Source organism: Alligator sinensis, unplaced genomic scaffold (assembly GCF_000455745.1).
Source record: "Alligator sinensis unplaced genomic scaffold, ASM45574v1 scaffold562_1, whole genome shotgun sequence".
Taxonomy (NCBI): Eukaryota; Metazoa; Chordata; order Crocodylia; family Alligatoridae; genus Alligator; species Alligator sinensis.
In genome coordinates, this window is record NW_005842227.1 from 353,854 (window position 1) to 369,404 (window position 15,551).

The following is a 15,551-nucleotide window of genomic DNA, read 5'->3' on the forward strand; positions in this document are numbered from 1 at the left end:
TTGAAGTGAAAATGTAAGGAAGTCACAGACAGGTGTGAAACAGAGCACCCCAAATAGATACGCTTCTGTAACATAATCTTTCTAGATACCTTTGTGGGAGCTAAAGAGAGCTATTCTAGATTCTGAAATGAATAAAGATGTGAAAAATGTATATATTAAATCAAATTATATTTTTAAAAACATTTATTTAGTGTCCTAGGAACATTTTACAAGACACAGAAAGGCATTATTTACTCATAAAATCAAAATCTTCCAAAAAGAGATGTCAAATATCATGTACTTTTCTTTCCTTTCAATTGCTAGTGTTGCCCAACATCCCAACAATATTGAGCATATTAATTAAATAGACAATCATCCCTTCTTCCTCCTGAAAGTAACTTTAGCTGCTGTTATGTTATTTGATAGCTTGATCAACACCTCAGAGAAGCAGATTCCAAAAACTATAATACAGTTTATTTAAAGTAACAGCAACAACGAACCTTCTGCTAGGGAGAGCTGTGGGTCAGCTGCCCCAGCTAGCATACTCAACACAAGAACCTTGCCTTCCCCCTAATCTTTCCAGAGCAAACAAATACAATAATTTGCAGAGCTCAGCAGGTATCTGCACAATATCTTCATATGTCTTGACCAATCAGTGGGAAGCTACATTCTGCACTGGTTTAAATTTCTGATTAATATTAACATGTAGACCCTCTCAGTAGTGCATTAGCACAATCTACTTCCCAGGACAATGACTGGGTATGTAGGGAACTAAAAATTATACACTCCTTGTGAGGTTCAGAGATAATATGACCAGTACACATGAAATCCATAAGATCTGATAACAGCACAACAGGGTCTGATACGATACCAACAGTTTAAGCTTAAGTCCTAAAGGGGGCGTCTACATGAGATGCTTTAATGCAAGTAGACTAATCTTCTGTGCAGTAAGGTATTACTATGTAACTGTGTGCAGCACCTACTGTGCATTAGAATATACAAATGTGTGGTTTTCTACTACCTGTAAATACAGGTGGTAGTTTTACTTTGCATTGGCTAATGTACAGTACCGCACAGGTTACATAGCTGACCGGGAGCAAACTGTGGGCTGGAGAACTGCCCCCTCTCCTGGGCAGCTTCCTGCTTCCCAGCACCTGCTTCTATTGGATGATCAGAGCCGGGGCTGGGACACTGTCCCCTGCCCTGGCAGCTGCTTGCTTCCGAGATCGATCTTGGAATAAGCTTTCAGTACATTAATTGCACATGTAGATGTGCCCAATGGCAGGCAAATGTCTCCAGTCTCAAGTGCAAATGGAATTTTCACCACCTCCTATGGCTGCTTTCACTAGCCTACTAACTAAAACTAGATTAAAAAACCCTTTTAAAAGGCATATCTTTTTTCCCTTAATGGGCTTTCTGGAAGGAAAATTGTCATTTAATTAAAAAAGTACTGTTTTTTGACAAAAAATAGAAATTGGTGTTTTTCAAAAAACCAAAATGTTTCATTATGATTTATCTATATCACCGAGACTTGGAGGCAAAGAGAAATTATGCGAGAATATATATTTTTAACTTAAAAATAAAATCAAACCCTCCCTTCTATTTCATGAGCTGGTATAGGTGATAGAGACATCAAAATTGTTTCTTCAGCATAATGAAGACACCATAGTGCATTTTTTCCTTATAAATTTCTCCAGATATCTCATATATGCAAGGGACAAAAGTAAAGGATACAGAGAAACCCGCAGTACAGCAAAGGAGAGTTTCCTTTAGTTAGGAGGATTAGTTGTACAACAATATGTAAAATATTTCTGAAAGAAAAATATAGAACCATTCAAGAGCAATGTGGACAGGTCAATGGTCACAGGCCAAAGCTGATGATATATGCAAGAAGACCAGCATCAATCATTATTTTTTTCCCATTACTAGGAGATTATCTACTAATGCAACCAGTGAAGTAGCTATTTTATATTCAGGCTTATAATCAGACTGATTGAGGTCAGTAAAATCTATGGGCTTTAGAAGCTACCTTGGGTTGTCTAGTTCAGTTCTTTCAAAGAACTTTCCCAGCATTTGCAAAAAAATGAGAGATAAGGAGCAGCTCAATGGTCAGCAAAATAATCAAAATGATTGTAGGAGCAGAAGCCTCAGAAGAGATTCCTTAAGTATGAGCAGGTAAAATTTCAGTGGACAATGATAACTTCAACTAACAAAAATCAGGAGGAAAACAATGATAATTTGAACTAACGAAAACCAGGAACTTTCATGCTACCCTTCTGCAACAAAGTTGTATATAAATCTTACTCACAGATAGTGACCTGAAACAACATTTTACCAAAAGAACTTCAATGAAAGACGTTTTCTGAAACTCAATCCAATAAACTTTCATTTTTCATCTCAAGACATTCCGACTAAGTACAGATGTTTGGGGAAATTAGGGGATGGTTAGATTCCATGAAAAATGGCCACCCAATCTACCTTAGTTCACCCAGGTGTGGACCTTATACTTAGATCCCTAGCGAGGTCAATCTAAGTGTGAACTATACAGAAGTCCAGGAAAGTTACACTGGTCTAAAAATGGCTGACTGGATCTAATTTAACCCTACCTCAGAGGTAGTCTAATTTAGATTGGGTCTGGTGAGACTGATCTAACTGAACTTCTGTCCAGTTCCCAGTACAGTTCTAGGGCTGGGAAGGCCCATCTGCTGGCCCCAGCCCTGGGGCTGCATTTTTCCTATCCCCCAAACACTGGGCTATTTTTAGCCCCTCCCCCAGATGGACACCCCTCCCCCACCCCTGGGACCAGCCAGCCCCCTGGGCCTACCTACCAAGCCCCTCATCCTGCAGGGGTCTTCTTTCATATGTCAACAGAGATCAATTCCCAAATCTATAAGCCACTGTCTGGGGGACTCATTTGGTGTTGGTATAAAATGCTGTAGGAACAGGTCTGATCTTTCTCAGTGGTCAGCCTACTCTGTTGCTGCCCATAGGTTTGATTCCTCTTTTCCAGGATCTTGCGGGCTTCCTGTACAAACAGTTTATGACTTTTAAGCCTCTTAAGCCTCTGTCTGTTTGGGTCTTCAGTTAACAGTTGATGGAGCAGGTGATTTCTTGCCTCTATTGCCAGTAATTAGATTAGGATCTGGCTTCTTATATCACTTGGTTTAATGCCTGAGAGTACAGGGAGTACATCTGTGTGTGTGTAAGTTTTTAAGCCTATTATGAAAGTCAGGGCACTGTCAAGCTTTTTAGTATGACAACATCTAGACCATACAAGAGCACAATATTCTGCTGGGGTATATACCATTGCAAGTGGGGTGGTTCTGAGCACTTTGAAGTTAGCACCCCATGTTGTACTGGCAAAGCACCTTCAGGAAGCTACCTGTGCAGAGACTTTACTGATGACCTTCTGAATGAGATGTTTATAGGAGAGGGAACGGTCTAATGTGACTCCTAGGTAGGTTGGGATATGCTTAAGGGGAAGGATGTGATTGTTTACTGTGATATTCAGTGTGTTTGTGACTCAATGATAGTCCAGGAAGAAGAGGGAAGATACTGATTTCCTGATGCTCAACTTTAAGCGCTACTTGTGGAGATAGTCAGCAATGAGTTTCATGTCAGTAATCAGTGTCTTTTCCTGTTCTGTCATGCTTATTTCTTGGGCTACTATGGTTTGATCTTCAGCAAACATGTATTGCTTAGATGTTGCATGCAGGAAGTTATATACATTGAAAAGTACTGATGTTACCACTGACACTTGGGGGACTCAATTCTTCAGAGTTTGTACTCTGCTTTTTTCTCCTTGGCTGGTAGTGAGTTTGAAAGATCTGCTGGAGATCATGTTCAGGATCAAAGCACGTAGATTGTGGTCATGTATCATACAGTGCAGTTTATATGATGCCTTGATGTCATACAATGTCATGGACAGCTGTGAGATTGATAAAGACCGCACCTGTTTTCTGCCTCATTTAAATTTTGTTTTCTTTTTCAGATATAAGGAATCTAACTTGGTCAGTGGTACACCACTTTTTCTGAAAGCCAGTTTTCTTTTTTGGGAGCTGGGGATGAATGATGTTCTCTATTTTATTTAGTCTTATACGCTCTATAAGTTGTATGTAAGGCACAGTAGTGAGATGCATTGGTAGCTCTTTGGATCGTCTGGTGGTTTATTGGGTTTCAGAAAAGCAATGATGACAGCTCTTTCCCAGATTTTTGGAAGTCTGCTACCTTTTAGACATTTATACATGAATTTCTGAATCCATTTTTTCATTGTGCTTCTGACCCTGTAACAAATTCTGGGAATATCTTATCTGGTCCAGCAGCCTTGCCAGTCTTGATCACTTTAATAGCTGTGTTGAACTTGTTGTCAGAGATGGGGATGGTTAAATTAAGGTTGGCATAGGGTGATTTACGTTGTTCATGAATCAGATGTCTGATCATTTCTTTGTGTTGCTTGCTTGGGTTACCATACTTGCTGCTGTTGCACAATATTTTCATGATGGAGTTTGCTGACACAAGGCAATGTCATTTTTTTGGTGCCTTGGCCTGTAAGGTGATTAATGGTGCTCCATACTTGTCTGCTCCAGAGGGTCATATCCAATCCTTCTAAGATAGTAAGCTTTTGATATTGTTCTTTGTGGTAGCCAGCTGTTCTGTAGTTCTTTTTACAGTTGCAGGGTCATTGCATTGTTTGATGTTGTTAAAGAGCTGTTCGTACTGCTTGTCTCAGCTTGGCACATAATAACTCCTATAGCCTCTAGGTACATAGAGTGTGGCTATTTCAATTAGGCTGTTTGCAAATGTATTGTAACCTTGATAAATGCTGGTTTGTGATGGATCCTCTAGTTGGTTTTCTCTCTCGTTGGTCAGCCTTTGGTATTTCTGCCTTCCAAAAGTTCCATCTTGGAGCTGGTCTGGATGGTGCGGGCTCAAAAATCATATTGTCAATAGTGATGAGACCATGGGTCTGTGCTGGGAGATGGAAACTTTTCAAGTACCTTTCTTATTGGTATTTTACTTGAGTCACCCTTCCACCAGGCAATGTCTGGGTTTGTCTGAATGTTCCAGTGTCCAGAGTGGAAGGTACTTGGCTTCTTTGGGTCATATATGAGGGTTATATTTTTCAGACTTGACCAGAGACAAAGACTGGCTTTGTTGATGCTGTTAAAGGGGTATCCCCAATCTTGATGGTGACAGCTGAAGTCTCCAGTGTATAAGGTCATCTGATTATAAATAGGCAGAGATGTGATTCACAATGCAGTAGAGGGGGGATTTTATATGCTGATGATGATTATGTTATTGGCCTGGACAGCACTCCATTCTATTGCATTTTGGGAGGTGTTATGTCCTTTGGCAGTGTATGGAAGGTTGTTTCTTATGAAGGTAGTGAGGTCATGGATTGTGCTAGCTACAGTCTGCAAGACTGCAAGACTGTAGCCTGAGGGCTTAATCTTCTGCAGCTGCTTTATCTGTGTTTCTTGTAGAAGGACAGCATGTAGTTTCATTTCTCTGGTGATGCATTCCAGCACTGATTGCTTGAGCAAGGTATAGTCAAGCTTTCCCCTCATAGATAGGAGAGGTTGATTTGGCTCATACTGTAGTTAAGTACATCAAAATTGGAAAGTATAATGTATTGAAATTGGAAAAATCAGAAGTTGATTGTGTTCACCAGTGACAGGAGGCAACTGAAGCAAGTTTGGTTGGGGGGAGAGGCAGGCAGGATGGAGGTTGTAGGTTCACCGGGGGGGGAGTTGGGGGTCTAAAAATAGGTTGTAGGTTGTACGTTGGCCGGGGAGGGGGGGGAAAGAGAATCTTCCCACTCCCCCAATCCCTCCACTTCCCCTTTGTGGACCCTGCTAGCCACTCCCAATCACCTCAAGCCCCTCCACTAGCACCCCCCATCTTGTCTTACCTTAGACCAACTGGCCATTTTTTACTCAACCTAATCTCCTCTTAACCTCCCTGAATGTCAGTACGTGCCCTCTATGAAAGTTGATAGTTTCACAGCACTGAATCTGACTGATTTCATGCATAACATAACACAAAATCTTCCAAGCCTGAAACAATAGCTAAAAGGAGGGCAGTCAAGTGGATTAAACAAATTGGCGTCCTCAAACTCTAAAAGACACTGTGGATACTGTAGAAAAAGTGAAGATTCCTTTCCTCACCTTCTGGAAAACCTGCATGTAGTGTTCAAAATCTCTGTCACAACTGATCAAATTTAGACTGACTCCTCCGATCTGTGCCCTTGTTATCTCTCCTTACATTTCATTTGTTGCCAGCCCATCAGTGAACCATCATGACCTAATGATCATGAAGCCAGAGATAAAGTTATTTAGAAATACAGCTTTTTGAAAACGAGCACAAGAAGATCGCTATATTGAACTCCAAAATGATGTATCAAAAGCACCCCTCATAGTGAACTGGAAGCTAACTAGTTCAAGCAATTTAGTTGGCATTTTGCCTTCAAAATAAATGAAGCAATGATTTGGCCATGGCCAGAGTATAAACTTAATTTCTCTATTGTTTAAGCAAATACAGAACCACATTCAGTTCTGTATGTTGTGGTAATAAGCACCAAGAGAAGTCCCAAGCTGTCATGTAAAATATGAAATTATAAAATGATCCAGATTAATTGTCATCATGCCTATGGATGCTGGAGCATTATCAGCTTTATCAGCCACAGTGCCACACCCACAATGATCTTGATTAGTACAGTGATGACTTCTGCACCACAGCAGGGTTATCTGCATGCCAGCGGCACCCTTATATTAACTATGCCAATTACAACCTAATTTAATCCAAGAACCCAACAATATTTGCATAATGTCATATATTAATTCTCTAAACAGGGACAGAAAGGTTGAAGTTGTTCCTGGCTGAAAACTGAAAATAAGTTCAACTCCTTCATAAAAAAAAGTGTTTACAGCAGAGCAAGGTGAATCCTCAGACAAGTCTAATAGGACAAAAGTTCAAGGCTGTTCTGAGGGAACTCTGCTGCATCTTCTTCATCTCATATTTGAATTGCATAGCCACTTGAATGTAAAAGAGTGGAAAATTGGCTTATATATCAGGCATGGAGAATCCACATTTTTCCTGATTTAGCAGGCATGACACAAATACAATACCAAAAGTTGATTTTCCGTAAGAAGAGTTTACCACATTTAAGAATTAAAGTGATGGTGACATCAGTAGAAGCTGCAAATGTTGGGTAACATCTATGAAGATATAAAAGGTGTTTTTAATGGATATAACTGTTAAGTTAGCTGCACTGCAGAATCCAGATAGGACTGTAAATATGAAGAAGAGGTTCAGAGATGCATCCAGATTTTGAATGCTTCTCAACTTTTCTTCGGGGACTTTACATCAAAGGTAATAGTTGAAAAGTCAATACTTGATGCCTCCTTTCTTTCTGCAAAAGTCATGCCACAAATTGATGAACTTTCAGGCAAACTTTCAGGCAAACAGTTTTGCTGGGTTATATAATGGGTGATTTCCCAGAGTGTTAATATGAAATCCATGGTTGAAATGGTCAGAAAAAGACTACATGGAACGAAGGCAAATATTTATATTTTATAAACACAACTATGCTGGTTAAACTCTTAGGACCTTTCAGCTTGGGCTGAAACTATTCCATTTTTCAAAACAGGTGAGTGTGAAGGATAAAGAATAATCTTATTGGATAGTACAAGCTGTGATTCAGGCAACAAGGGCTCTATTTTTAGCTCTGTAACAGACTTCTTGCATAACCCTTGGCCAAGTCACTACATATTTTTGTGCCTCTACTTCTTCATCTGTAAAACTGACTTGACTATAATAATTTGCCATATCAGACTGGTGACATTATACCAAATTAATTCATGCTTGGAAATTCTGTTTGGAAAGTGTTCAGATAATAGGCCCAACATAAGCCAAAAATATATATTTTTAGTTATAATTTTATTCTCTTTTCTGTCCTAGAAAAAGAAGCCATTTGCAGGTTAGAGATTCAGAATAAAGAACACTTTATTTAAAAAAAAAGCTTCAGAGAAGCACTGATTATACTTTCTAAGAAAAACAACGTGAAAACACACTGTGCTGTCCAGACCTGGAAAGCAATATGTGCTGACCATGTAGGAATTTATCAAAGTGCCAGTGAAGACCATGAAATTCTTTTCATTGACACTATTGGGAACTGGATGGAATCGATAGTGCACAGACAAACCATTTTTCTTTTTTACTTTTTTTGTCAAACTAAGGTCAGAATGAGTCACTGAATTAAGACTACTATTGCCCTCGGTGCTTTGGTTCAAATAATATATGAAATTATTTCAGAAAAATGCATTATTTCTTGTCTATGTTGCACAGGCCACCACTGAGGAAGTCTACCTACTACACCCAACACCTGGATAGTCAATAATTTTCAGCAGGAAGAAAAGAGCTAATAGAATGGAAAAGTAAATTTGTCTTGAATAAAAAGAATTACATAGTGGGCGCATCTACACATGCATTTAGTCAGACCTAGATTTACTGCACAATAAGCTACTGAGCAGTAAGCGATTTTTGCTAGGTGGCTACATGTACAGGGACCTGGCAGAAAATCTGCTGTCCCTCCAGCCCTGCTAGGCACCCCTGTGGCCACGAGGGGAAGCTCCAGTCTCCAGTCCCAGCTGTCAGCACCTGGCAGCCATCTTTAAAACACAGCCTGCTCTGTGCTGCCTGGGCAGCCAGTTCTTGTGCTCAGAGAAGCAGTGTGGCATGCACAGAGGCAGCACATGGCAGCTGTGTCAGTGCCTACTGTGCCTCCCTGCACTATGCCTGTTCCAGCCCCTGGCAGCTAGGAACAGGGTCCCCTGATCCTGCTGGCCACCTCACTCAGCCTGCTGGCCTGCCATGCTGACCAATGGCTGGCCCACAGCTGGCTTGCTCATCTGGTTCCCCCACATGCAGTGACCACCTGCCTGCCCACAGCACGACCTCCCAGGGTCCCTGCCACACAGCAGCCCTGCCAGGGATGCTGATGAGAGGATGTAGGATGCCACCTCTGTGGCTGACATCCTCCTCCTGGGCCTCCACCTCCCTTGCCCCTGGATATGCCACATCAGCCAGCATTTGTGGCACTACCTGGTGCAGCAGATGTGGAAGCCAAGCTGTAGCATGCAGCTCCAGGCAGGCAGGGACTACCGGGCTGTGGCCTGTCCAGAGGTGTGGCCTGCACAGGGCCTGCACTACCCTCAGGCTGCCTGTGATGTGTACCCTAAGGCACAAAATGGCTGCAGGCTTTTATAGCCTGCAGCTAGGGGCTTCCACAGACACAGCTGAGTCCTGGGCGAGGAGAAGCTCCCAGCCAGGAGTCCCAGTGGCAGGGCAGACCCAGCAGAAAATTTGCTGCTGGGTTGCATCTACATGCGTGTTACTGCGCAGTAACTAATCATGATTAAATTTCAAAACAAAATGAGGGCACTCAAAATGTTTCAAAAGGTTTGAAATGTTTTGAGTTTCAAAGCAGCCTAGTGGCAGGAGGTGGGGGACAGCCAGGGATGTGGTCGGAGTGGCTCTGCCAGCCTCATGTGCATTAGCCCGGTGGTGGGAGGCAGCAGGAGAGACAGTGACTCTTCCCTGCCTCCTGCCACCAGGCTCAGCTCCGTGGGGCTGGGGAGCCTCCCACCGCTGGATTGTGCTCACCAGGACTGCGCTCCAAGTGGTTCCATTGCTCTCCTGCCACCTCCCGCCACTGAGCTGAGCTCCATGGGGGTGGCGGAGCTGCTCAGAGTGCAGCCCAGCAGCGAGAGTCCCCCCTCTCGCTCCCCCCTCTCCTCCCCTGAGCCAGGGCTGCGCTCTGAGTGGCTCACCAGCCTCACGGAGCTCAACCTGCCCTCCCAGCACTGGCCAGACTCCTCCAGGATGTACAGGACCCCAGATCTGTATGTGGGATGATAGGAGGCTGCTGCTCCTGCCTGGGGCCAGCAGCAGCAGCAGTCTTCTTGGCGCTGTGTGCAGGCTGTGCCCAGTGCTGGTCCCACGCAGCAGCAGCAGCCGCCTGTCATCCTGCATGTAGATCTGGGAGCCCGCACCCCTGGGAGGAGTCTAGCACAACCCCACAGCCCTCCCAGGGGCACAGGCCCCCAGATATGAGTGCAGGATGACAGGGAGGCTGCTGCTGCTGCTGCTGCTGTCAGCAAGTGACACGAGTTTTACTTTTAGCAGTTTCAGGTGCAGTTTCCCAGAAACCTCTAAACTTATCTCCTTGAAACTTGGTAGGCTTTATGCCCTCAGAAAGGGCCACCATCCCTGCAATTTTCATCTGAGTCAGCCAAGAAATGACAAAGTTATAGGCATTTTCATGATTCCCCATTATAGCCCATGAGTGAAACGTCGAAACAGCGAAACAGTTTTGACGAAACAAAATGGAACACTGCTTTGAAATAAAACAAAATGATGAAACGAAACACTGTCCCTTCGAAAAGGCAAAATGGAAGTTGAAGTGAAATGGTGCTGTTTTGCACAGCCCCACTGTTGATACCCATGTGTTCTGCTAGCATTTTCTTTTGCTTAAATGACATTTTTGCTTCCCTGTGATTGCCTCCACAATGTACTTGCAGGGAGCAATCACTTCCTCTCTCAGCCCTACATGTTTACCTCCCTTCCCTTTTTCATTAGGTTCTTATTCTCTGATCACACTTTGAGTCTATTTTTCTTGATATCTCCAAGACTGTATTTGCCTTCGTCATGTCCATATCACACTATCACCTCATAGCCACTCTATGATTGACTAATATATTCAGGTCTTCTCAGTCATGTCCAACTGATATGTTCATAGATTGCAGCAGCAATACTTGTAAATTAATCTCTAACCTCCTCAAAGCCTTCAAAGTCCACTCTTCAAAGTAATTTAATTATTCATATGGCATTCTGAACTTCCTTTGTACTGATGATGATTCCCAAGTTTGTGTCATCAGCAAAGGAATAAAGATAACCTAACTCCAGGAGCAATTCTTTTCAAGTCCACATAGTTAGAGGCTAGATGAAACCCTGACATGTGGCAGCTTATATCCTTTCAAAATGCTGTGGTTAATTTGCATTTTTATTTATTATAGCAATTCTGTGTGCTATTTTTAATCCATATAAATGGTCAAATCTCCTTTTGAATGTTGATAACCTCTCAGCCTACATGATATTATGTGACAATGAATTATTTTCATTATTTGCTATATGAACATTATTTACTTTTAATTAGGTTTGAATTTGTCAATTTTATTGAATGTCAGATGCTAAAATGTTGTTATTTGGGGATTTTAATCCATGGTAGCATGCAGAAAATGCATGGATTAATTTATGCAAAATCTAGAACTCTTGGTTCAGAGATGATACCTTTTATTAGACCAACTGAGAAATTTCAAAAAAATTTCATAGATTTCATAGACATTAGGGCTGGAAGGGACCTCGGAAGATCATCGAGTCCAGCCCCCTGCCCAAAGGGCAGGAAGTCAGCTGGGTTCATAGGATCCCAGCAAGATGAGCATCCAGTTTGCTCTTGAAGGTGTTCAATGTAGGTGCATGAACCACTTCCGGTGGCAGGCTGTTCCAGACCTTGGGGGCTCGGACAGTAAAGAAATTCTTCCTTATGTCCAGTCTGAAACGGTCTTGTAGTACTTTATGACCATTCGACCTAGTCGTCATCCCTTGGGGCGCTCTGGTGAACAAACGTTCCCCCAGATACTGGTGGTCACCCCTGATAAACTTGTAGGTGGCCACCAGATCACCCCTGAGCCTGCGCTTTTCCAGGCTAAAGAGCCCCAGGGCTCTCAGCCTGTCATCGTAGGGTCTGCTTCCCTGACCTCTGATCATGCGCATGGCTCTTGTCTGGACTCTCTCAAGCTTCTCCACATCCTTTTTGAATTGTGGAGCCCAAAACTGGACGCAGTACTCCAGCTGCGGCCTCACTAAGGCTGAGTACAAGGGGAGAATGACGTCCCGGGATTTGCTTGAGAAGCATCTATGGATGCAAGCCAGCGTTTTGGTCGCTTTACTAGCCGCCGCATCGCATTGCAGGCTCATGTTCATCTTGTGGTCAATGATGACCCCCAAGTCTCTTTCTTCCATAGTGCTAGCCAACATAGCACTGCCGAGCCTATAAGGATGCTGCGGGTTTTTTTTCCCAAGGTGGAGAACCTTGCATTTATCGGCGTTGAACACCATCAGATTCTCGTCCGCCCACTTGCTGAGCCTGTCCAGGTCAGCCTGGATAACCTGCCTGTCTTCTGGTGTGGATGCTTTGCCCCAAAGTTTGGTGTCATCGGCGAACTTGGCCAGTTCTGATCGCTTCTGACTCCAGTGTCCACATCATTAATGAAGATGTTGAACAGTATGGGTCCAAGGACAGAGCCTTGGGGGACCCCACTGGTCACAGGACACCACGATGAGTGACTTCCATCGATTACTACCCTCTGGGTCCGACCCCGGAGCCAATTTTCCAGCCAGTGGATCGTGGAGGACCCAAGGCGACAATTGGCCAGTTTCTCCAAGAGGCGATCATGGGACACCAGATCGAAGGCTTTTTTGAAGTCAAGATATATGACATCAATCTCTTCTCCCTTGTCCAGGTGATAGGTCACCTGGTCGTAGAAGGAAATGAGATTGGTCAAGCAAGACCTACCCGCAACAAACCTGTGCTGGCTATCCCTTAAGATGTTGGCGTCGGCCAGTCCATTAAGGATGGCCTCTTTAATAAACTTTTCTAAGATCTTCCCCGGGATAGAAGTCAGGCTGATGGGCCTATAGTTAGCCGGATCCACTTTCCTCCCTTTCTTGAAGATAGGCACCACATTGGCCTTCTTCCAGTCTTCGGGCACTACATCAGAGTGCCAAGAGTTTTCAAAGATCCGCGCTAGAGGCTGGGATATGATGCTCGCCAGCTCCAAAATCCTACAGAAAAATATATCTTTTTCTGTAGGATTTTGGGCTTACACACCCTTCATCAGGTTCAGGGAAAGTTGAAGATGGTAAAAAGTCCCCATATGTAGGAAATAAACTTCATTTTTGCACAAAGGAAGCTAAGCTGGAAAATCTGTTCCTCTGGGTCCGTGAGGATGTCTTTGTGGGGTTGCTCTTTGTTATGCAGATCAAGCAGCTTTCCTTCCCTGTTGGTGTCAGATGGCTGGCAGGAAGGTATAGAAATCTTTCTTGTTGTTTAGCAATGAAGTTTATAATCCAAAATTGGCTAAAATTCAGAATCTTCCATGTTTCTGGGATATATTTAGCAGCCATGTTGGTCTGAGTCAAAAAAAAAAAAGCAAAAATCTAGAACTCTTGGTTCAGAGATGATACTTTTTATTAAACCAACTGAGAAATTGCAAAAAAAATCTTTTTTTGGAAGCTTTCGGGCTCATATGACCTTCATCAGACTCTAGAGTTTTGCATTTTTGGGGCCTCAGACCAACACAGCTGCCAACTACATCCCAGAAACCTGGAAGATGCCTTAATGAATGTATCTAATCCTTGTGTGGTAGAACAATAGTTTTATTAATATTTGTAGGATCAATATGAATTTAAATATGAGCATTGTGTATATTTGACTGTGCCCTTTTCTTCTATTGTTTCACTTTGTTGCTTGCCTTTTATTAGTTACTAAGGGCCAGATCCTAATCTGCTTCTCAAATGTCAGGATCTTTCACAGTTAGCCCCAAAATACTCATCTCACTTCAGGAGCGTGATCCTAATCCAACAAGGGAGATACAAGTCTCTGTTGTCTTCTCAGTGGACAACCTAGCATACCCCACACAACATCCCCAATTCCAGTCTCCATCCTCTGGCAGAAATGCAAGACACATGCCCAAGAAGTGGTAGACCCAGGATAAAGTCCTTCTCTTCAGCCAGGATGGTTTTGAACCACCGCCCCGCCATCTCCTACTTCTTAGCAAAGTGCCCTAACCACTAGAACAAGGGCTAAGCAAAGCTGAGGGCAGCCCTTGTCCCTCCTGGGCAACAAAGAATAAAAGAGTAATGGCACAAGAAGGAGAGAAAGCAAGAGGAATTGTGAGTCTATGGTTTAGTGGAGAGGGCACCCCCTGAGAGGGAACCCTAGTTCTCAACGTCCTCTCCGCTCTTTACAGGAATGGTCATGGGATAAAATACATAAACATAATTGGAAAGAGGAGTCAATGGGGCCTGGGGCAGCAACCTTTTGAGAAGGCCAGAGAGTTGTATTCCCTCTTGTTCTCTAATTCAACATTAGTTATTGGCTAAAAAAGAAATAGAAATTACTGTAGTCCCAGAACCAAGAACACAGGAATTGCCCCCTCACCATGAGTGCCTTCCTCCTCCCCTGGGAGCTTAGGTAGAATTTATATTCTTTTCCAGGAGTACAACAATGCAAGTGGAGTTAGAAGGAAATACTGTGAGACATTCATGTGAGTAGAATTAGAAGTCTGAGATGCATTTCTGAGCATGTACATTGGACCAAATGGTGATACTCCAGGAACAGAGAAGTCTTAACTTTTTGATGGCTGTTGCACTGGTTGGATTATGATCTCATTTAGTGATTTAGATACCTAAAAGTCACATAAATGACATTTAGACAAGTTAGAGGTGGATTAGGGTCTGGCCCTACATTTCTTAGGGAAGTGACCAGGTCTTCCTATGTGTTTATTCAGCTGTTAGCACAGTGAGCCCCTTATGCTGAGTTGATCTCTACACATGACTGCAAAAACAATGGTGGTTCCCTGAGTCCAAATCAGCTCATTCTTTCTTCCTCTTTTGCAGATACAGACCCTTCATTTAAAATATGTCTAAACATATCTTGACAAAATAAACAAGAAATGAAAACATAATACAGAACTTTTGAAGGAGAGAAGGTGCTGCATTTCAAACACAGGCCTATAATGCATGCCGCTGCAATCTCAGTGGAAACTGAATAGACAGAAATGATCCTGTCCTCATTTTGACACTGCTGCAGAGATTTCCGTTAAGTTTGGTAATGTTTGGTTAAATGCGAGATAGATGTTGCCTAAAATGCCTGAAAACTAGGCTTGCTATCTTCAGACAGTGCTGTAAATTGAAGCAGATCTCTGGATGAACAATATGAGAAAGCTGGTATACCCAAGCATATTGGGAAATCAAAACCTTGTAACACACAGGAAATTTGTTTTGTGGGTCACAAGGAGAGACAAAATACCGAAGCTATGATAGACACCAGTATGAAGTGAAATTTGTGGCAGGCTGTGATGCCACATTGAAATCATATTTCCATAAGGGTGGATTTCATAAAAAACAAATTCTTTTTCTCTACTTGGACTTGAATGTCTGTGAAAGAAAGAGAGATGTCTATAGAACAGAATTCCTGAAAATAAACAAGTACTTGTTTCTCACAGCTCTGTTCTGGTGAACAAGAGCAAGGACTCAATTTTACAAATTGTAAGGTTGTCTGAAAGTGCAAAGAAAACCCAATATTAATTTAATTTCAGAAGAAGACTTTACCAATAACAGTGTCACCCAACTGCCCATTAACTAACCAGTCCGTGAATAACTGCAGCCAGAAGAACTAAACAGATTTTAAAACTGAGACATCTATGGTTTTCCCAACCTCTATTTTGACC

General features: G+C 42.7%; 1 protein-coding gene across 1 annotated transcript in view; it reads right to left on the reverse strand.

Annotated features, from left to right (window-relative positions):
* NKAIN2 (sodium/potassium transporting ATPase interacting 2) overlaps positions 1-15,551 on the reverse strand; it is a 594,496-nt gene that overhangs the window by 215,898 nt on the left and 363,047 nt on the right. The window lies entirely within an intron of this gene.